At 51.1% G+C, this 23512-nt stretch overlaps 1 protein-coding gene and 1 long non-coding RNA gene across 4 annotated transcripts in view; one reads left to right on the plus strand and one right to left on the minus strand.

Moving 5' to 3' along the window:
* ADPRM (ADP-ribose/CDP-alcohol diphosphatase, manganese dependent) overlaps nucleotides 1-23512 on the plus strand; it is a 323254-nt gene that overhangs the window by 34570 nt on the left and 265172 nt on the right. The gene's annotated exons all lie outside the window — the stretch shown is intronic.
* LOC308607435 lies at nucleotides 10966-19235 on the minus strand. Of its 3 annotated transcripts, XR_014014010.1 has the most exons (4): nucleotides 18924-19235; nucleotides 18384-18443; nucleotides 11535-11707; nucleotides 10966-11205 (listed from the first exon to the last, which is right to left on the minus strand). It is a non-coding gene; the product is annotated as an uncharacterized lncRNA (long non-coding RNA). The 3 variants fall into 3 exon arrangements; XR_014014008.1 differs by lacking the exon at nucleotides 11535-11707 and having other exon boundaries at nucleotides 19025-19235; XR_014014009.1 differs by lacking the exon at nucleotides 11535-11707.

A 23512-nucleotide genomic window follows, 5' to 3' on the forward strand; every position in this document is an offset into this window, starting at 1 on the left:
GCTTCTCCAAGTCCATGGAGAGGCCCCCTATGGGTTTATGGAAGCAGCGAGCAAGGTAGGCCCAAAGCTCTCCCACCCAGAGCTGGGAGAGGGAGGCTTTAAGGGGTCATCCATAGACACAGGCTGGAGGGGCAGTCCTTCAGGGCCTGCTTTGATGCCAGCTTGCTTATCTCTTAGCTCTTTTCAAGACCAGAGGGATTTTCCACCCAAACCTTGACTTTCAGAGGCTGATTAGATGAAGCTGTATTCGGAGGTCGGAAAAGGTGAGTGTCTTTGCAGCCCCCTTCTTCTCCAATCCTGACTCTCTGAGTTTGGACCAGGCTGGGAACTGTGGGTGTCCACAAGGTGGCGGGCTTCTGCTTCCAACAACTCTGCCCGGAGGAGGGCACAGTGGGCTGGCCGTGCTCCCCTCGGCTCCGCCTGCGTGGCTGTGATGTAGCCTTTCTGGGTGGGTATGATGTTGGTATCAGCCTGAGGTGAAGAGGTACAAACAGAACTTTGTACCAGGAAATAACGTGGGTCCCAGCAGGCGTGTTGCTGACCTAGAGCTGAGCTTTGCTGTGTCCTGGCAGAGCTTCAAACTGTTTGCCATCCCAGGATTCCAGGAAAATCAGATATGCTTAAAGAGAGCCATCACTTCTAATATCGGAGCGTTCCAAGAGTAAATAATAATGACAGTAGCTATCAATTATTGAGTATTTACCGTGAGCCCGGCTGCTGCCCTTTCAACATCTTGCAGTCACCACAAATGGTGCATTGCTGACCCTAAACTCGTCCTCTTCCTCTATCCCACAGGGCCCGCCCCTCAGGCTTCCCTCCCTCCGTGAGTGGCATTGTCCCCTTTTCAGTGACTCTTTGCGTTTCTTGCATACAGCTGCCTTAGCAAATGATCACCAAACTGGTGGCTTAACACCACAGACATTTATTCTCTCACAGTTCTGGAGACCGGAAGTTCAAAACCGAGGTGTCAGCAGGGAGCGTGTCCTTTCCTGCCTCTTCCAGCTGCTGGGGCCCCTTGTGGCCACATTACTCCAGACCCTGCTCCTTCACCTGCCTTCTCGGTGTCTGTCTTCTCCCCTCTGTCTCTTATAAGGAGATTTGTCCTTGGACTTGGGCTCACCTGGGGAACACAGGATCATCTCATCTCGAGATCTTTAGTTATATCTGCAGGACCCTTTTTCTAAAAAGTCACATCCACAGACTCCAGGGGGTGGAACGTGGATGGGCCTTTTTGGGGGCCACCGTTCAGCTCACTGCACCCACAGGAACCTAGGAGTTACCCTTGACACCTTCCTTCCCCTCCCTCCTCATTTGGTCCACCACTGGTTCTGGTAGACTCTTCTGCCCAGGGTCCCTTCACCTTCATTGCCAATAGCTAGTCCAGGCCAATGGCATTTCCTCCCTAACCTCCTGACTGGTTTCCCGGCACCCACCCTGCTGTGGACTGAATTGCCCCCCCTCTTCATGTATTGAAGCTCTAACCCCCAATGTGACTGCCTTGGGAGAAAGTGCCTTTAAGGAGATAGTTATGGTTAAATGAGGTCATAACTAGAGTCATAAGGGTGGGGCCCTAAGCTGATGGGACTGGGGTCCCTTTAAGAAGAGGAAGAGATGTCAGAGATCTCGCTGTCTCTGTGCACACACAGTGGTCACAGTGGCCATGTGAGGACAGGGCGGAAAGCTGCCGTCTACGAGCCAGGAAGAGAGACTTCCCAGAGACCAACCCTGATGGCATCTCTATCTTGGACTCCCATCTCCAGGACTGTGAGAAGATGCGTTTCTGCTACTTCAGCCCCTGAGCAGCCCCAGCAGGCTCTGAGCTTCCTCGCACTCGGGCTCCGCATAAGACACATCTCAAACTTCTGCTTGCAGGCCTGCCTCCCCGTCCCTTCCTCAAATTGATGCAGGCAGTTCTGAGCACGAGGGATGGAACAGTGAACAGTCTTGTGTGACGCCGACAGCCCTGCCGCCCTGGCTGCCGATGGCTCTGAGGGTAAAGCCCTACATTTGGAACACGGTCCACGAAGCCCGGCCTGTCGACCTCTATGCGTGCCCTGTCCGCCTCCTTCCCCACCCCTGCCACGCACAGCACCTCCTGCACACAGCCTTCCTCGGCTCCTCCAGTGGGCAGTTCCCGCCTGGAAGGCTCCCCTCTGCCCGCCTCTCTCTGGCTCGTACACCACTCTCAGCGCCTTAAGCGACCCTGTCACGTGCCCTCAGCAAGTGTCACAGCTCCCCTTGCAGCACCGATAACAATGGCAGTTAAACAATTAATTATGCAGTTAGTTGTTTGGTGTCTGTGTTGCCCACCAGACTGAAAGCACCATGAGGTCTGGGCCTGTTTTTGTTTCCCGTTGTTTCCCCGCGTTTAGCGAAGTCAAAATAGCAGGCACTTGTTAACTACTACTGTACATGAGTGAGCACAGGAGTGAGCACACGGCTCTAACCCTAGTAAGCATCTCACTTCCTTTAGGTATTTCTATTTCCAGTGTTCACATGTGAGAAGTAGGGCACAGTGTGGCTCGGTAACTGACCTGAGGGCTCCCAGTTAGAACAGCTGGAGCTGAACTTGGAAACCAGAGCTTTCTGATTTCACAGACAAGGCTCTTCACAGCCATGACTCAGACCCAGTCTGCTTCAGATGATGAGTGGATTCTTAACATCCTAACTAGAAATTCATTAAAGGATAATTTCCTTTATTAAAATAATCATTGCAGTCAGCAGGAGGATGGATAAACAATCTGTGATAGTCATTAATGGAATACGAGTAGCAAGAAATAACACGCTATTGCATCGATGAATTTCAAGACGTCATGCTGAGCTAAACAAGCCAGACACGGAGAGTACATGCTCTAGGATTCTATTCATGTGAAATTCTGGAAAAGTCAAAGTCATCCATGGTGAAAAACATCAGATCAGCGGTTGGTTTGAGGTGGGGGTGGGAGCCGACTGGGAAAGGGCATGAGGGAACTTTCTGGGGTGATGATGATGTTTCATATCTCAGTAGAGGTTTCAGTTACCCAGGTGTGTATGCATTTGTCCAAATTCAGCATATGTATGCATGAGATGTGTTAACTTCTCTGTTTGCAAACTTTATCTAAAAAAAAAAAACCTCAAGCAAATATTGAACTCTAGTTAATGATATACACACCAAAGTGTTTAGAGGTGGAGTGTACTAACGTCTGCCTCTTACTCCAAAATGTGTCAGAAAGTGAGATCAATTGATAAGGGACAGAGGGATGAATAGATGGATAGATGTGGGATAAAGCAAGTAGAAACAATGTTGAATGTAGACTCTAGGTGGTGGTATATGGGTGGTCACTGCACAATACTTTCAACGTTGCTCTGTGTTTGAAAATTTTCATAATGAGCTGTCAAAAAAATGACATAAGCTGAAAAAATGTATTTCAAAAGTAGCTCATGTTTGCTGGAATCGATAAGACAATCCAAAGATGCAGGAACAGAAAATTAATCGTTGTCGTTTTGCATTAGTTTCAAGGGAATGATAAGCAAGGAGGCACAGGGAAGGGGCAGGGCAAGTTGGGACCAGGTGGGACTGAATTGTGGCAGGACCTGGAAGAGGAGACTGCGGGTGGGATTCTCTTCGGGCTCGAGTGGCTATAGAACTGAGACTGAAGTATAGATAGCAGCCACCTCCTCCCCTGGTCATCAAGGGTGGCAGAGTTAGCCCTCAGAACTTGCTCACCTATGGTCCAGTTAGAAACAACGACATTTTAAAGATGTCATCTTAAAGCTAAGCTGAGAGAAAGTCTAGTAAGTTTTAGGAGTAAAAACAATGACAGTGAAATGCCAGGCTCATGTTTTGAACCGGATCAAGCTACTTTCTAGAAGGACTGCGTGCTGACACTACCCCGTTGGCAGTAAATTCAAGGCTGCCTTCTCAGGGGCCGCGGGATTGAGGAGCCTGATGGCTGGGGTGTGATGACTTTGATGGTAGAACGGATACCTCCGCGTGCCAATCCTGTCCCCACCACTCACTAATTACGTGGCCCTGGGCGCATTACTCAGCCTCTCCTGGCCTGTCTTGTCAATTCCAAAGTCCATCCCGGGTTTTCCGTTGCTCCATTTACCAGCAGCTTTGGACATGGCTGATCAGGCCCTTCCTGAAATACTCGTTTCCCTCGGGCAGGGGCCACCTGTCTCTCTTAGGTCCCTCTCAACCTTCCTGGCCACTCTTTCTCAGCCTCCTTTGCCTGATCCTCATCTTCCCAGTCACACATCGAACTACCCCCGGCTCAGTCTTCAGCCCTCTCTGCTCTCTCTGCACCCAGCCCCGACGTGCGATAACCCGTCTGAAGCCAAATCCTCCATCCCTCCCCACGGGCTCCTGCCTTGAGTCTTCAGTTTGGAAGTGGCACCACCAGCTCTCCCAGTTGTTCAAGCCAGACTCCTTGGAGTCGTCCTCGACTTACTGTTCTCTCCTGTACTTAATTCAGCAGCAAACCCTATTGCTTCCGCTTCTGAAATCCATCCTCCTCTCCACCCTCGGGGTCGTCACTAATGTCTCTCACCTGGATGATTGCATTTGCAGCCTCACTGATGCCTCAGCTTCCGCTCTTGTCCTAAACTCTATTTTCCCCACAGTAGCTAGAACCGTTCTTTAAAAAAATATCAAGATTCTCCCCATCTCAAAACTCTCCGATGATACCAGAATAAAGGCCCATGTCTGCATCCTTCGTACATGGCCCTTGACCTCCCTGGTCTCGTGTTTTACCCTTTCCCCTTTGCTCATTCTGCACCATGCCTACTGACTTCCCGGCTGTTCCTCCAACAAGTCAATCAGCTGTCACCTTTCTCCATGCTATTTCCTCCACTTGGGACTGTCCTTCCCTCTCCTGTGGATTGATCTCTCACTTCTTTTAGGGTTCTCTCAAATTGCATCCTATCCTAAAGATTGTACTGCTCTAACAGAAATGGCATCCTTCACTTTCTATCCCTTTACTCTGCTGTCTTTTTCTTCTAAGCACTTCTCATTGCTTGATATTCTGTATTTTTTACTCATTTTTAAATGACCTGTTTCTTCCCACTTGAATGTGAGCCCAGTGAGAACATAGGCTTTATGTTTTTTACCCATCACTGTATCCCCAACACCTAAAACAGAGCCTGACACACAGTAGTTTGCCAATAAAGAACTGTAGGATGAATGAACAGGTGAAGAGACGCCCAGCTCTGTGCTGGCCTGGAAAATGCACCCACAGAATGATTTTCTTTCTATTTTTAACCTTTTATTTTATATTGGAGTCTAGTCGATTAACAACGTTGTGATAGTTCCAGGTGCACAGCAAAGCGACTCAGCCACACATACACATGTACCCATCCTCCCCCAGACTCCCCTCCCATCCAGGCTGCCACACAACACTGAGCAGAGTTCTCTGTGCTATACAGGTGGTCCTTGTTGGTTATCCATTTAAAATACAGCAGTGTGTACATGTCAATCCCAAACTCCCTAACTATCCCTTCCCCCCACCGTTCCCCCCTGGTAACCATAATTTTGTTCTCTAAGTCTGTGAGTCTGTTTCACCCACAGAATGATTTTCGTTGCCATAATGATGGTCCTTTATGGAGGAAAAGGACAATTTGTGGGGAAGGTCCCGATTCTGGTCCCAAAGTTGGGAGCTGAGTGTAAAAAATCCTTAATCCCTTGGGCAGGTTCCTTACGGGTATGAGTCAGACGTTGCTTTGGTGACCTGGAACTAGAGTGTCACATGACCCAGAAATGACTGCCCCTGCTTCCTGGTCAATAGTATGTCCTCCTGCCTAAAGCCCTTTCCTCACCTGGCTCCTGATTCCCTGTTTCTGCCTGGGGAGCATTTCTTTGAAATGACCCTAACATACCACCACCCAGAACACAGAGCTTTCTGGTGGCTGCAAGACAGTGCTATTACACATTTCAACAGAGTCCGTTAAAAGACTTACCAGAAGTCTGCTGGGTGTGCCCTGAAATTAGTTCAGCTTAGATACTGGCCCTTCTTATCTCTGCAAACAAACAGATACAGCCCTGTGTACCACCTGCAGGAAGTGGGGCCTTTGATCTCTGTGAGGAGACCTGCGTTACGGCCCTTTTAAAAATTGAATTACATTCTAAGTGTGTTTTAAGACATTGTAGTCTATGGAAAGAAGCAGGATTCATTTATCAGAAAGGAGATTTTAAGTTCTACAATCACGCAACAAATATTTTTTTTTTTTTTTTTTTTGCGATACGTGGGCCTCTCACTGTTGTGGTCTCTCCCGTTGCGGAGCACAGGCTCCGGATGCGCAGGCTCAGCGGCCATGGCTCACGGGCCCAGCTGCTCCGCGGCATATGGGATCCTCCCGGACCGGGGCACGAACCCGTATCCCCTGCATCGGCAGGCGGACTCTCAACCACTGCGCCACCAGGGAGGCCCATGCAACAAATATTTAGTGCCTACTTGGTTGATGGTACAGTAGCCGCGTTTGATAAAGTTCAAATACCTAATAGAAAGCAGCAAGGCAAAGAGAGAAGGAGATGGAGAAAAACACACCTGCATTCAGAGAGAGAAGTGGAGGGAGGAGAGAGGGAGGGAATGAGAGAGAGAGAGAGAGAGAGAGAGAGAGAGAGAGGAGAAACGCTTCGTATTTGAAGAGCGTAATCCCAAGGATTTGTGACTGATGTGGGTGTCACTGTATTTTGTTTCTGAACCTTGTTGGTGAGCTGGGAGCTTTGGGCAAAGTGAGGCTTGCTCCTTCCTTCCTTTTATTTTCCTTTATTAGATTCTAAACTATCTCAGCAGAAGATAATTTGCCTCCCTTCCTCAATCGCTGATTCATTCTTCCACCTGCCTGTGTGTCCATCCATCTGTGGTCATTCATTTCTAGTGGGCATTTGTGTTTTCCTCTCCCTTTCAATACAATCCCAGTTTCCTCTGTGAATTCATCTATTCTCTATTCTCACTCTTGGGGCTTGGCTGGGGTTGACCCCACCCCAGCTCTAGCATCCCCTTGGCCACGGGGATGGGTTCAGAGAAAGCCATGTGCCCCAATTTAGGCTAAAGAGAGAGTGACCTCTCCTTCCCACCCCACCCCCCGGAACATATGCTGCAGTTATTGAAAGTGATCTCCTCTCTTCTCCTGGACCATGTGGTGTGAGGACATGAGGTCTAGTCTACGTGGAGGCTCTGGGCCACCAGGAGGAGGCTAAGGGTGCCACTAACACCACACAAGATGAGAGAGACAGAGACAGAGACAGAGGCATGGAGCAGAGATTGATTAGGTCCTGGATGCCATGGTTTGATTTACTGGGTCAAGTCTCATTTGAAGCTAGAACTATTTCTGAACATCCCAGATTTTTCTTTAGCTAGTACAGACTTTTTGCTTTAGCCAGTTTTAATTGGGTACTTAATTGGGTGACTTGCAACCCCAGAGTATCCTGAGGGACATGCCATCTCTCCAGCTAACGTTTATGGGGTGACTGCCATGTGCTGGGGTCTCTGTCCAGCAGACGCAGTGAACCTGGTGAAGTTGGGTGCCGCCCACACGGAGGCGGAAACTTACTGAGAAAGGCAGACAATTGCATAAGCGACGACAATAAAGCATGTTCATCCTATTGTTAAAAAGCAGTGTGGATGGTATGATCGGCTCCGCTTTTTAAAAAATGATGTTTATGGATCTTTATGCACCTGTGCTTAGAACAAAATATGATAGCATGCTCTGATCTCTGGGTGCTGTGCAATACGGTCTGCTTTCTTCTTTTACATTTTGCTTTATTTTTGCAATGAACTTTCATTGTTCTAATAATCAAAAGGGGGAAATGCTATTAAAGTCAAAACGATAAGCATGCTAAGTGCTATGCCGGGAGAAGGACTGGATACCATTAGAGAGCTGAGCAGGGACCTGCTTTGGGCAGCTGCGAAGCTGTGCAGGGAGCAGTAGAGGAAGCTCAGGGAGGCCTTCCTGCCGCGGCCTGTATGGGCTCACCCTCTGCATGGCCCCCAGTCAGGGGAGCCAGCTGCCAGCCCTTTCCCTAGGCTCTCTGGAGCAGGTGCGCGGTTAGGCCGGGAAGGGCGTTTCCGCAGCTCATCCTTCTGTGTTGCCAGTGTAGGGCTGGTTACTGGAAACACAAGGCCCTTTCCTCTCAGGGCTCCAGAAGCTGAACATTAAGAAACCATTGCAAATAGAGTAATTGCTCAGAATGAGCATTAGCGTCCTATTAAAAAGAGGCAGCTGCTATGACTATAACGTCGAATTCAGCAGCGCTTCCTGAGAACCATGGTTAATGTGATTTGTGCTAATTCCCTCCTTGCTGCCTGGGGGCCCAGTCTGGAGCTGTCCCGGCTCCTGCCCTCAGTCTCTGCGGAAGCATGAGAATCCTTCACTCCTTTTTCTGGCAGGGGTGTTCCGGAGGCCCAGCTGGCAGGCAGGCATCATCAATCAGCAGAATGCTGTTGGTCATCCACTCTTGTGCCTGACTTCGGACTGGGCGCTGAGGGGTTGGGGAGGGGATGGCAACAAGGTGGGGGAGGGGTGGTGCTTATTAAGTCTCACTAAGTGCCTTTGAGGCATTAGGCATCTGTCCAAGGACTCAGGACAGCTGTGCTAAGAAATGAACGAACTGGGGAAGAGCGCAGCACAGTATCGAATGTACTCCTCGCTCACTTATTCACCGTGAACAAGACAGCTCTGCTCTCCGCCGTCGTGGAGCTTATATTCTAACGAGACAGACCTTGAATCAGCAATTGCACATCGACTGATTTAGCTACAGCAGTGATTTGTGTGACGCATGAGTACAGGGTGCCATGAGAGAATTAAAGGGGATGAGGTGTGGGCTGACCTGGCCTGGCGGGGGTGGGGGGTCCAGAAAAGCTTCCTGGGGAAGAGAGATCTGAAGAATGAACAGGAACTCACCGAGCTAAGAGGAGGAAGAGTCTTGCAGGCAGAGGAAAGAATTGGTACCATTCGAGAAGCACAGGAGGCTGGACACGGAGCAAAGTGCAGAGGTGGCACCAGCTGGTGCAGGGCTGCTCCTGTGGTGGGCGGGGTGCCTGACGGGAGACCCCCAGGCTCTAGTCCCACCTCTGCCTCCACTCCCTTTGTGTCCCCACGTGAGTTACTCACACTTCGTTGGGACCCACTCTGTGCACTGGGGTCTCTCTGGGTCTCAGCGCCTCAGCAGAGCACATGGGAGGCTGCTGAGGTTCTGTGCAGCGCTGAAATCCCATGATTCTGTAAGTTCTAGGCTCTGGGCCTTTCAGGGGTGAGATGAGGCCCGCGGGGGTCTGCAGGGATTGCAGGGTGAGGGAGTTCAGTGAGGCCAGTGGGGCCTCAGGGTCTGAGGGTGTGAAGGGGGAGCCCCTGTTGTGACCAGGACGGAGTCCTCCGTCCCGGGCCTGCACCCTGCCCACACCTGGGTTCCTCTGTCCACCCTCAGCCTGCAGTTCCTGGGCGCGCCAGGATGCATTAGCCCTCCAATCAGGGAGGCTCCATGAGTCCTTCTCCTGGGGCCCCTCAGCCCCCATGTAATCAGGGTGTGAAGGTAGACTTGGTGGCAGGGGAAAGGGTGTGGGCATGGTTCCAGCTCTGCCCTGGGCAAGGTGACTGGGGTGGGCGCTGACGTGCACCCAAGCCCCTCTTTAGGGATGAGGAACACTTCCCTCCAGCCGTGGGGCGTGCAGAGGTGGATTGCCTCACTTGAACAGAAAAGCCTTGCCCAAGGTCACAGCTCCTTCAGGGGCAGTCTGAGGTCAGTGACAGATCAAAGCCGGGTGCAAAGGCCTGGCTCCGTCTATGAAACTTGGGACGACGCCAGAGGGCCAGCTCAGCTCCTAAAGTCCCCACAGGGTTGACTGCAGAGCAGCTCAGCTTCGTCCGCTGCCCAGTCCTGGTCCTGTCCTGCACACAGGACTTGTCTCCAAGTCTGCTTCCCGGGAACCTAACCTGTGACAAGTCCCCTCCATGCTTTCAGCCTCAGTTTCCTCATCTTTAAAATGGGAATAATAACACCCACACCATAGTTTGTTGTGAGGATTGAAAGAACTAATAGTTATCAAATTCCTGGTGGTGGGATCGTTTGTAAAGATGTTCCTTTGTGTTCTGTCCTGTCCTCAACGCTACGGTGTTCGGCACCCCTGTGAGAGGAACGAGGGGTTTCCTCTGTTCTGAGTAGGGGCCACTTTACCTCAGGGGCTTGCAACCTGTTTTGCTCCTCAGGGAGGGAAACAGATGTTTCCCAGCACCCGGGAGAGGACTCTCAGGTTTTGCCTGAGATGCAGAGACTCGTGGTGGGGAAGGGGAGGACGGATGGAAAGAGTGTTTGCTTCTCCGAGTCTGGTGAAGCTTTGGAGGTTTTCTCTTTGGGTGAGAGGAGACTCCTCTCCCCGCCTTCCCTGAAGCCCCATACGGGGGCGGTGGCCCCCTGTGCCTTGAGGCCGGGGGACAGCAGGGTGTCCTCTTTGGTTGAGGCTCCACTCCCTGGAGGTCCACCTCTGAGCCTGCCTGGAGAATCAGAGCTTGGCAAGACAAGGAGGACAGGACTTGTTGACAGACGGTGTGTCAGGTGGCAAACACCGCAGGCGCCTCGGCCCAAGACCATCCTCACCCGTTTCTCTGGCACCGTGTAATCCCTCTCTCTCCTTGGATTCTTGTACGAAGCCAGTTGGGGGCAAAGGGCCTTCACACGTAGCTGAGGTTGAACTTTTCTCACCCTGATGAACGGGAGTGCAGCCCCACATTCTTGAATTTCTATGGAATCCGTACCCTCTAGTGTAGCCTGGTTCCTGGCACATAGTAGGTGCTCAATAATTGCTCTCTTCTCCTCCCTTTCTCCACTTCATCCTCATCCCTGCCCCACATCCACTGTGGTGATATGTATGTGTCTGTATATATATATATATATATATATATATATATATATATATATATATATATGTGTGTGTGTGTGTGTATATAGAGAGAGAAAGAGCTACAAAACAATACAGAAGATACCTACATAGTACCGACACCTGTAATTTGTATAACACTCATGTTAGTTACATGCTTTCATCCATTCATTTAGTTCAGGGTTTCTCAGCCTCAGCACTACTGGCATTTAGGACGGTTAATTCTTCGTTGTGGGGCTGTCCTGTGCATCATAGGATATTTCAGCTGCATCCCTGGTCTTTGGTCACTAGGTGTCAGTAGCAGCCCCCAGTCATCACAGTCAAAAATGTCTCCAGACACGGCCAAATGTCCCTGCAGGGAGCAGAGAGGCAAAATTATTCCTGACTCGGAACCACTGATTCCAGTGATTCTGAAAGGAGAGAGGGACAAGCAAAGCATTTCTCTATTTCCCTCGGGGATTTCACACCAAGGAACGGACACCACCCAGCACTTCCCAGCGTCCCCACCAGCATGGCCTCACCCTCTCCACCTCCACCGTCGTCTTTCCCTGCTGGACAGGACAGAGTGCACGCTGCCTGCTTTCCTCATAGGAGAGGGACCGGCAGCCATCGTGTCTTTCCAGGAGGACCTGGGCATCTAACTTTCCCTGATCCATAACTTGACAGACCCCAGAGGAATACCTCAGTACAGGTGATGGTCCAGGTGAGGTTGAATCTGCTCCCATCACAAGTCTCGGGAGCTGGGAGCAGGCACGGTCTTCTCACCCCGGTGACGGAGGGTCTTCCGTTCCCTGGAAGCTCAGTGAGATGGTTCCCTAGCAACGGCACAGGCCTGTGGCAGCCCCGGGGGAGCACTGGATGTGGACAAAGAGCACAGGATACAAAGGGTCTTGCATGCTCATTGTGGGCCATTGTGTAAGTGTTTGCTCTGGGAGCTCCTGGCCTCCCTGTGGGCTCTCCTTGCTGGGGGACAGCAGACTGGCCTCTGCCCTCTTCAGGAGGGCTGTTACTCAGAGCTCTGAGTTGCAAAGGCTCTGAGAAAGGACCTTAGGGAGGAGATGACCTGGATCTGCCTTCTTAGGAAGAGTACATGGAGGCTAAATTCATTCATTCACTCGCTCATTCATTCAATACATGTATTTTGTGCCTCTGCTATGTACAATAATCGAGCCACTAATCTGTGTACATCTCTGGAAGTATCAAGTTGGTTGAGACATGGGTCTAATATGTTGTGCAATAGTATGGAGTTTAAAACATGGACCTTGACCTCCGGGAGTTTTTTATCTGGTTGTGTAAACCGTACACTCCCAGGAAAGCTATAGAATAATATGAATATCCCATAAAATATAAGCACACAGGAGGAATTACCAGGCAGTCTGTGATGGAAGGGGTGGGGCACGGGAACCTTTATTGCCACCTCCTGTGTGGGAGACCCTTGGCACAGTTCAGGCCCGTGAAGAGCTGTAACTGTCCCACTTTCCAGATGTGGAATGTGAAGCTCAGGGAAGCAAAGAACGTGCCCAAGTATGTCTCTACTGCTAAAAACGAAGAGGGCTTTGATGGGTGGAGGACCGGTCCCCCCCTTCTCCGTCACAGCCCAGTTGGCTGCCTCCAAGCGCTCTCGGACCCAGGTGTGAGTTGCTGGCCTTGGCATCTCCTCGAAATCCCTCCTCCACTTTTCTAGACAATGTGCTCTCCTGATGCGAGGACTTGGGACATACTGGGCCACAACCGTCAGGCCAGCTGATGCGCTGTATCTCCCCACCTCCGGGACCGGCTGGTCTGCAGCTGGGTGAGGATGTGCGAGTCACCTTGGACAAAGAGAATAATCCAGGAGTGATCTGTTTTGGACACTGCCTGCTAATCTCCTTTCTGACTCTGTTTCAGGCAGCTGCCCATCCCCCTGATCTTCAGCTGTTTCCAGGAGTTTGTGTTTGTCTCCTGAGGGGCTGGCCCTGGAGACAGTTGCTGCTCACTCTTGCCACTTATTTCATCTCCCATGAGCTCAGAGCCACCCATTAAGAAGTCCATTCCTGCTTAGGCAATTTCCTTCCGCCCAGAGAGCAAATGGTATTTGCACGGTTTGCTCTTCTGTTGCACTCAGCGCTTTCTCCTTTCTGGTTCACGTGGGCCCCATGAGGGGGAAGGCTGTACGGAGGTGATTCAGGCCGTGGGGGGCTCTGGTGAGTGCCTTTCTGGAAGAGCCCACATTCCCCACCCGCTTGGGCTGGGCAGCCCTGGGCGTCAGAGGGCTGGAAAAGGGCATTTGAAGAGGTGTCAACAGTGGTGAGGCTTGTCTTCCTTCACCGTCATGCAAACACATTTTAATTAAATCACAAAGATAAAAATCTCCGCCTTACTCTTGAAATCTAGCAGAAAGTATGCCAGGGAGGAAAATTGACCCGGGGAGAATATCCCAGGAAGAAGCGTTTTGTAGTTTAGAACATCAGCAGGGGTAGGTGGGCTGGGGGAGAAGCACAGGAGCGGTTGTCTTTGCTGGCTGTGGGCAAGTCTCTCACGGAGAAAAGGCTTAGAAAAGAATCCTCACCTCGCAGGGTTATGTTTATTTGAAACTTGGAATAATTGTCTCAGTTGGCTGATCCTCCTCTAAAGGAGAAATTATAGGGATTAAGAGGGGGAAGGGGTCGGGAAGCACTGAATGGAGTGGGATGCTGGAGATTTAGTGGTTGCCGCCATAAATAGATGGCTGTCAGCTCTTCCAATGCAGACCCCTGTGGTGAAAGCCAGGCTCCGAGTCCCCTCCTGATTTCTAGTCACTTCCATGCTCCAAGGGCATGGGCTCCTTCCCGAGGACTTTGAGTCTCAGCTTTGTCATGTCCTTGCTGTGTGACCTTGGGCACGTTACTGAACCTCTCTGAGCCTCAGTTTCGTCATCATTAAACAGAGATGATAACCAACTGTACCTTTCAGAGTTGCTCTGAGGAGTAACTAAGACCGTCCAAGGTGCCCCTCTTCCCCTTCGTCCTCATCTTCCATCCGGGGCTCTGCTCTCCCTCCCAGCAGCTTCCCGAGACTGGCTGCACCCTGCTCCCCTCCCTGATCTATCCGTGCCCTTCAGTTACATCTCGGTCCACCTTGGGCTCGCAGTGTTGTTTTATCTCTTTACGCTCCTGTTTCTCACACTGGAAGGCTGACCCCCGTACAACCCCAGTCTGAGCACAGACCCTGGCACATCAGAGGCCTTCCTGAGGCAGAGTGAGTGCTTTGCGAACTGTGAAGGGCTTCCAACTGCCCTTAGACGTCATCACCCAGGGCAGCATTTGTCACAGCAAAACTGAAAGGGCCTCGCCAGAGGAGGGGAGTGAACCCGGGTCCAGGCTGCAGAGAGACACCAGGCTCCGGGACGGAGCAGGTGCAGAGCCCAGTTTGTGCTGCTTGGGAGAGGAGTCCGGAACAGCCCTCACCGAGTCCAGCCCTCTCCAAGCCCGCGGTCCACTCCCTGGTTGGACATAAGCCAAAGTCTTCTTGTTCCTTCCTCCGTCATCCTCCTGCAGGTCAGGGCTGGGTTACCATTAAGCTCCCTGGCCCTGGGGACTGAGCCCTGCTGGTCCCTGCCTGCCAGCCCCGGAGGCCTTTATCTCCCATCTCTGAATACAGGTCTCGTCACCGACTAGCTCTGTGACTTTATGCAAGCCTCCTAGTTTCTCTGCGCCTCGATGTTCTTATCTGTAAAACGGGATAGCGGGGAATCAAATGAAATAATGGTGTAAATTGCTCCACTTTAAGATCTTCCCACTTCCCTCTAGTCACGGTTCTAACTCAGGTGCTCTCAACCCTGGCTGTCCATTAGAACCACCCAGGAGCTTTAAAAAATCTGATGACGCTCTGTGGGTCTCCCCCACCCCTTTCTGACTCAGCGCTCTTGAGTAAGAGCTGGGCATTGGTATTTTTTCAGGGTTCCCCAGGTGACCCTTGGGTTGCACCAGGGCTGAGAACCACTGTGGGCTGCTGGGCCAGCAACAGTGCCCTTGCTGTCGCCTCGCCCAACTCCCCCCCCCCCTTCGACGTGTGGGGGACGTCTTGCAATTTTCCGGAGGGAACATGCTCCCAAGGGTCTCTCTGCCTGTTCTCCCTGCTCCCTACTCCTACTGTTCTCCCTACTCCTCCCTCTGGAGCTCCCTCTCTTCCCAGGCCTTTCCTAAGCCCTCCGTCCGGGATTGGCACTCTGGATGCCCCCCACCCCCCCGCTCTATGTGCTCCCATCTTGATGCTCATCTCTGCAGGTCACATTCCGTGTGTCTTACCGCCTTTGAGGGCCCTCCCCAGCTCAGAGCCTGGCATGTGTCTGCTTCCAGCTCTGCCCACCCTGCCCTTCCTCACCTCCCTTTCCTTCAGCCCCTCTTGATCTCTTTCCCCCAGCGGTTCTCAAGTTTTAGTGTCAGAACCACCTGGAAGGCTTGTTTGCTCTTGTTTTTCCGCCCTGCCTCTATTGGGGTATAATTGACGATTAAAAACTGTATACACTTAAGGTGTACAATCTGATGATTTGGGATACATATACATTGTGAAGTTATCCCCACAATCAACACAATCCAGCTAATTAATGTGTGTATCACCTCACATAGTTACCATTCTCCTTCCTTTATTTATTGTTTTGTAGTGAAAATACTTAAGATCTACCCTCTTATCAAGTTTCCAGTATACAGTACAGTACTGTTAACTATAGTCACAATGTTATACATTAGCTTTCCAGAAGTGCTAAGGGGTGAATATCCAAAATAGAAAAGGAACTCACACAATGCTATAGCAAAAATACCAAACAACTTGATTTAAAAATGGACAAAGGACCCGAATAGACATTTCTACAAAAAAGACACACAGATGGCCAACAGGTACATGAAAAGGTGCTCAACTTGACGGATCATCAGAGAAATGCAGATCAAAACCACAAGAAGCTATCGCCTCACACCTACTAGCATGGCTGTTACCAGAAAGAGGAAAGGGAACAAGCCTTGGTGAGGACGTGGAGAAAACGGGAGGCTTGTTAAAAATACAAGTTGCTGGATCCCATCCCATTTCTGATTCAGTCGGGATGGGAGGGGGCTGAAAATGTGCAGCACTTACAATTTCCCAGGTGACACTGCCCACACTTTGAGATCCATGGCTTTTGAGCAGTTTCTCAACTTCGGCACTATTCATACCTGGGCTGGATAATTCTCTGTTGTTGTGAGGGAGAGGAGACCGTCCTGTACATTGTAGGATGTTTCGTAGCGTCGCTGGTCTCTACACACCAGGTACAACCAAAAATGTCTGCAGACATTGCCAAATGTCCCCTGTGCGGGCACAGTCACCCTGACTGAGAACAGTTGCTCCATAGAGAGCCCTTTGTCCTGGGGCTGGGGGTTGGGTGGCCTCTGCCCAGGTCTCGGCAGGTCCACCTCCCCTACTTTCTAGCCCATCACCTGTTTGTATGACTCAGGGCTTCTTGGAACACAGCCCCACCCATTCACTGATGGGTCACGTGTGCTGCTTTCTTACTAACATAGCAAAGTGGAGCAGTTGTGACAGAGACCATCTGGCTTGTAACGTCTAAAACATTTACTATCTGGTCCTTTACAGAAAAGCTTTGCCAGCCCCTGTTCAGAGCCTGAAGGGGTCTTGTGGACAGTGACGAGCTAGAAGGACCCAGGTCTGTGCCCTCCCCTAACTCACCACATATTAAAGAGGTAGGGTGGGAGCAAATGGGGGCTCCTGGGTGAGGACTGCCTGCCATCCAGGCCCCCCAGGCTGCAGCTGGACAAGGAGGACGGGCTCTGAGCTCTCACCCCAGCACAGCGTCCAGGCCGGGCGGGCTGGGGACCAGCCTGGGGATTTTCCACTGCTGCCTTGTTCATGACCAAGCTGTACTCAGCTCTCTTTGACCAGCCCTGGCCTCTGCTTATCCACCAGGGTAAACAAGAGCCCTGCACGCAACCCCCAATGAAAGAGCCGAGAAGGCAGATTTTCTGGGGTTGACAAGCCACACAATGCCGTGTAGTATCACAGTCAGTTCTGGTACTTAAGTGGAAAGGGGGGCATTGGGGCTACTTGGCAGGAGGAAGGACCCCTCATTCATTCATGCGTTCACTCATTCATTCATGCGTTCACTGATACTTTTGGAGTGCCTGCTGAGGGCTTGGCACCACGTGAGGGACACAGTAAAGATACTGTCCTTCCCTCTTGAGTCTGACAGGTTTTGGGGAGACTGTCAAGCAGTGATTACTCTGGGAAGCACGGGGGTGATGGGAACCCAGAAGAGACACCTAACCTAGTCCTGGGGTGGGTCAGAGCAAAGACACCAAGACCCGTTTGCAAGTGGTAAATCTACTCTGTTCCCCTCCTTCTAACAGGACAGCTTTTAACCCCCAGATGCATCTCTAAATGCTCCAGCATCAAATCTTTGCTCTGATCTTCATGTCCCCACGAGCTGAGCCTTCCCCTGAAACTAAGCAGGACCCTGCAGGGCCTTCCCAGTGATAGACTGCTCTCTGCGTCCCCCACCTCTTGTCTGTAGAAAAGCTTTAGCCTCCTAGGCCTTCCCTGAGTTCCAAAGAGCAAATTTAATCAGAGAAGTGAGAAAATGCAGAGACAGAGGGAGACAGTCAAGCAAAACAAAACATGAATAGTTTAGCTGTAACACAAAGTCAAGGACCTTTATATCCTTGAGCTGTTCTGCAGATATTAAAGCCCCCACCAGGTGGAAGAAGTTCACTGCGTGCCGACCACCAGCACGTAGACCCCGGACCAGTTGCAACCAGGTTGATGCCGTTGACTCCTGAAATACCACCTGGTTACCTCACCATGAACCAGTCAGGAGAACGTCCATGAGCTGATCAGGCACCCTGCAACCCTCTCCCTCACCTTGCCTTTAAAAACGCTTCCCTGAAAGCCATCGGGGAGTTTTGGTCTTTTGAGCGTTAACTGCCTGTGCTGCTTGCTTGGTGCCTTGCAATAAGTGCCGACTTTTCCTTCCCTGAAACCCGGTACCAGTAGATTGGTTTTACTGTGCTCAGGCGAATGGACCCAAGTGCGGTTTCGTAACACTCACAGGGAGGGCCTCAGCCTCCCCCCACCCGTTTCTGTTGCACAAACCACGAGAACACCAGGCTGCTGGCAGCGACTGAGCAGGGTGGCAGAGTTGCAGCTTCTGTGACGTCGCTTATGCCAGTCCCCCTGCCTGGTCGCCCTCCGCCCCTTTCTCCTGGCCCATTTCGATTCAGATCCGTTTTCCCAAAGCCATCACACATGCTCCCTCACCTGCAAAGGGTGTTGGTAGGTCGTGTGGGTTGCGGCGGTTTGGGTTAATTGCTCTGTGTGTGGGTGGTTTCAGGACCACGCAGCTCTGGGCTCTTTACAGCCTAACGGACAGGGTGCCTCCCCTGAGGGTCTCAGCAAGTCTCAGCAGTGGGGGAATGTGTGGGATCCTAACACTAACGGATGCAAAGGGCCTGAGGGAGAGGGTATTGTCCAGTTCTAGCTCTTTACATCTGACCAGCACTTTGCAGTTTGCAGCGCACTTGGAAACCTTACCTCATTAATCCCCAGATGTTGTGAGGTCAGCAGAGTGGCTGTTATTTATCAGTCCGCGTTCTATGGTGGTAAGCGACAGAAAATGGCTTTGGTTAGTTTAATCAGGAAGGACAGGGATCGGGAAGCCTACTGATTTAGTGGAAAACTGAAGGACCAGCTCTCTGGAAGGATCCTCCAGAGCAGGAACAGGACACTCTCCAGGGCAGCCCTACAGAATGAACGGTCCTGTGTCCTCTGCTCAAGGCTCCAACCCCAGGGACAATGTCTGATGGGCTTTGTTAGGGTAGGTGCCCCCCGTCTCAGGCTACGTGCTGGACAAAGGGCCCCTTGAGGTCCAGAGGCACTGTTGACTGACAGTGTCCAGCCCTCAGTTCATTCTCTCCACCTTCTCTGCTTCCCCAAACAGCGAAATCTGCATCTCCCCCCGCCTTTCCCCCAGTTCAGGTAATGGTACCATCATCCTCCTGGTCACCCACAGTGGGAACAGGGGAGCCCTCCCCCTTCTCCTCCAAGCCTCCAGCTAATTGGTGCCGACTTTACCTGTTTTGCCTGTAACTCTCCTCTCCATTCCTACGAGCACTGCTGAAGTTCAGGCCCTCAGCATCTTTCCCTCTCCCGAAGGCTCGTTCCTCCGGTCTTACCCCATCCAACCAGCAGCAGAGGCATCTTTGTATAGTGCAGATCTGATCGTATCATTCCTCTCCTTAAAAAGCTTCAAACAGCGCCTTTCTGACCACAAGCACAGCTTTCAAACTTCTGTGACCTTGACCTACAGGAAGAAATTTATTTTACATTGCACCTGATTTTGCAATGCGCTTCTTTGTATAACTGAAGCAAAATTTTCAAGAGTTGATACTACCTGAGTTGCTATCCTATATCTCTTTGAAAACTTCTGGCCAGGACCCACTAAACTGATTTCACCATCCACTAGTGAGTCATGATCTGTTTGAAAATCATTGGCTGAAAGGAACAAGCAGAGCTCCCCGGGAATGGCACAGAAGGCTCCTAGGTGACCCAGGCCCTGCCCATCTCCCGGGGCTCACTCTCCCCACTCTCTGGCTCTAGGTTCTGGTCTCCGTTTCTTTGAGTTCCTTTGTACATCCCACGCTAGGCCTCACTTTGGTGCTTTTTCAGACCCCATTCCCTCTGCCTGAAGTGTCCCCCTCCCTGTCTTTGCGTCCCCTCCCCCTTGTAATCCAAGACCCAGCTCATCCCCGTGTGTTAGGTGTGTTAGGCCAGAGCCTCCTCTGTGCCCTCAGAGCACGTGGGTCATGGCGCCAGCGTTGGCTTAGTATCCGCACCAGTGTGGGGACCCCCTGCCTTAGCATCATGTATGTTCCCCCATCACAGGCTGATTGGATCAGAGTAGTGTGGCCAGTCTGCGTTTTTACCTAGTTACCCCGGTTGACTCATATGCACATTGGCCTTAATGTTTGACAACTTCTGGTCTGGAGACTGTCAGTTCCTCCAGGCTGCAGGCCGTGCCGTTCATTCACGTACACCCCGTGGGAACGGCTGTCCAGCATCTCCCCCCGCCCCCACCTGTGTTTGGGGGATTCCCGGCCATCTTGTCCTGACAGGAGACAAAACCCACTTCCCCACAGAGGCCGAAAGGTCCAGGCACTGCCCTCCCAGCCCCCAGCACGGGGGACATGGACACATGGCCTAGACTCAGCCAAGCAGTCTCACTGTCCTGATAATTTGAATCGGGAGCTGGTGACCCAAAGAAGCAGGGACAGGGGAGGATGCATGTGGGTGGCGGCACCTGCAAGATCTGGTTCCCAGGGGCAGCAAGCGAGCTGGGGAGCCTGGGACTTGGGTGTCAGGAGCCACGTGACCTGCTCTTTGGCATGATTTTGGCTCAGCCTCCCTGTGAGCTGCCCATTTCCAGAACCTGGTTCTCCAGGTTCGTGGCCATTTTGGCACCCACTTGATGGCCCCTCAATGAATTACTTTTCTCCTTACATCTTACTTTTCTCCTTAAATCAACCAGAGTTGACTTCTTTTGCCAGTTGTGGGCACAAGCCCTCACAGGCGCACCGGCACCTGTCAGATAGTAAATATTTGCTGACACAGCGGATCAGTGCCAGCTTTCATCCTCATCTTTTTCAAGTCCATCCTTGTTCCTCACCCTGAGCCCCCAGCAGCCCACCCCTGACCTTGGCCATCTTTCCAGCCAGTGAGGCCTGAGGTCGGCAGAGACAGAGCTTGTGTTTCTTCCTCAGGGAGGCGGAGTTAATGCCAGCCTTTCTTGGGTGATGGCTGTGGTCAAGGGTATGACAGCAGGCAGGCTGGTGGGGTGGAGGAGGGTGCGGCTCCCCCTGGAAAGGGGGTAATGGATTCAGGCTTTCACGATTCCCATGCAAAGCAGAGAAAAGCAGCAATTAGAATGGTCTCTGGCTTTAGCTTGCTAGCAGAGTGGATTTGATTGTCTCCTGGGGCTGGGGATTCTTGCAGAGGAAACACGTTTTCTCTTCACTGATGATCATCTTCCCACTTCTAGAGATCACAGTCCAGCCAGCTGAGACCAATGAATAAGACTTAGAGGTCCATCAAAGAGAGAAAGCCCTTCAGTGGGGGAAGCCTAGGAGGTACCTACAGACCCCCTGTGGTAGTGGTGGGGGACAGCGAGATGATGACAATGGGAGTAACAAGAACGGTACCTGCAGGTCTGGCCGGAAATGATTACATCGTGAGAGGAGCTTATTACAGGGACTGCTTCCCGAGGTGTGGGCAGCATGAAGAAAAACCAGTGAAGAGAGTTGGTGAAGCAGCCAGGAGCAAATCGGTACCACCTCTGGGCATGAGGGGTGAGGAGATGGAGCTGAAACCAGAAACTGGAGAGGGTTGATAGGGGCCGTGGCCTTCAGTGAAGGGACTCAGCATGGTGACCACACAGGAGGGAAGGGGGATCAACACCCTGACCTCTCTCTGCTCCACCCTCCAGCTTCCTTTCAGCGCTTCTCATTGGCTGAACCCCACTGGAAGCCAGAGGGCAAGGGAGCTGTTGATGTTATCCGTGAAGGCCAGTCTCCCAGAGGACAGAGTGGGGCGGAAAGAGCAGAGAGGGTCAGGAGGGGCAGATGGAGGAAACCCAGCCCAGGAGCTTCCATGACACTTCCGGAGCTCTTATGAGCACACAGTATGTACAGCAACTCTCATGTAATTCTCCGAAGAGAGTTGGGTGCTAGCGTCACACCATTTTACAGATAAGTGTAGTGAGGTTAAGTAATTCATCCAGTCAGTGTGAGAGTAGCTGCAGTTCAAACCCAGGCCATCTGAACCCAGACTTTGTGTTCCTCACCACTGTGCTGAGCTGTCCAGTGAGCTACACATGGCTATTTAAATATAGATTCGTCAACTTCAATAACATTAAACATTCACAAAGTCCCATGAGCCACATTTCAAATGCTCACTACCCACATATGGCCAGTAGCTACCACACTGGACAGTGCAGATACAGCGCACGTGCATCCTGTCAGAGAGCTCTACTGGAGAGTTCGGCAAAAGACCTGGACACTGTGACCTGGATCCTTTCAACCCCCTAATCCCTTGCAAAACAGACATGCACGCACTCCCCTCAGTAGCTGTGGTGTTCCTGCGGTGGACATGAGAGGGGTCGTACTGATTTGGAGATTCTTAGGCCATTTCATTGCCCTCTTGATGGCTGTCAGATACTGTGGCCTCAGCACAGCTCAAAGAGATAAATCTGAGATAGTTTTATGTAGGCCGTGCCCTTTCTCACGTTCTAAAATCTCTTTGCTGTTCTGCCCTCTCTTATTGCAATATCCAGGACATCCCATAACAAGCAGCAGCATTTATATCAAAAGAGGCAGGAGAAACGGCTGGCACATCAGCACTCTCATCGCTGCCCCATTTCAGAGATACTTGTCCTCGGGGCTTACGAGATGCTGGCATCCTGTTATATATAGCATCCTTCCACTAGCTCCCATGAGACAGTTCTCAGTTGGATTTAATGATCCCCACATCTTGACACCAATGTATCATCTCCTAAATGCCCAGAATTAGCAGATGAGTGAATCCTGAAGAGGATATAAATCCTACCTATCAAATAGGCTAAAGGTGAAGTCTAGCTCCGTCTAGACTGTCAGAACATTGTGAAAAGAAATGTGAGTCAGTATCAGATGACCCTCCTACACGTAAAGAGATGCAGGGTCTTGGTAATCTAGAAAAGCACATTCTGGGAGAGGAAGCAAAAAGGTATAACTCTAAACCGCCTGTAGGGACTTCCCTGGTAGCACAGTGGTTAAGAATCCGCTTGCCAATGCAGAGGGCATGGGTTTGAGCCCTGGTCCGGGAAGATCCCCCATGCCACGGAGCAACTAAGCCTGTGTGCCACAGCTACTGAGCCTGCGCTCTAGAACCTGTGAGCCACAACTACTGAGCCTGTGTGCCACAACTACTGAAGCCTGTGCGCCTAGAGCCTGTGCTCCGCAATAAGAGAAGCCACCGCAGTGAGAAGCCCGTGCACCGCGATGAAGAGTAGCCCCCGCTCACCGCAACTAGAGAAAGCCCGCGCGCAGCAACGAAGACCCAACACAGCCAAAAATAAAAATAAAGAGATGAATGAATTAATTTAACAAATATAAATAAACCACCTGTAATTCTACCTCCCAGCAAACATTAGCACTAGTGTTTATATATACATTTTCTCACATGTGACCCATTATACATTGATGTGTATGATTATGCTGTGTATGATCTTTGTTCGGTGTATCTGTGAACATTTTTGCATCTCATTAGACATATAATATGTAATATAATAGTAGCTACCCTTCATTGCTGCTTATTATGTGCTGAGATCTGTGCACTTCACGTGTATTATCTCAGTTCTCACAATAGTGACGATAAGTTAGTTACCATTATTATTCTTACTTTACAGATGAGGAAACCAAAGCAGAGAGATCAGGTATCTTGCCCAAGATCACACAGCTAGTTTAGTGGCAGAACAAAGACTGTAACGAGATCTGTCTGACCCCCAAACCCATGCCCTTTCTGCCAGGATGCTATTCTACAACAACATTATGCAAACTCTTTTAGCTCTGGAATGCATTCTTTGAGGGACTTTTTCTATAAACCCAATATGTAAAACAGATAGAAGTGGAGGT

The sequence above is a fragment of the Mesoplodon bidens genome (assembly GCF_964165515.1).
Source record: "Mesoplodon bidens genome assembly, chromosome: 19".
NCBI classification, from domain to species: domain Eukaryota; kingdom Metazoa; phylum Chordata; class Mammalia; order Artiodactyla; family Ziphiidae; genus Mesoplodon; species Mesoplodon bidens.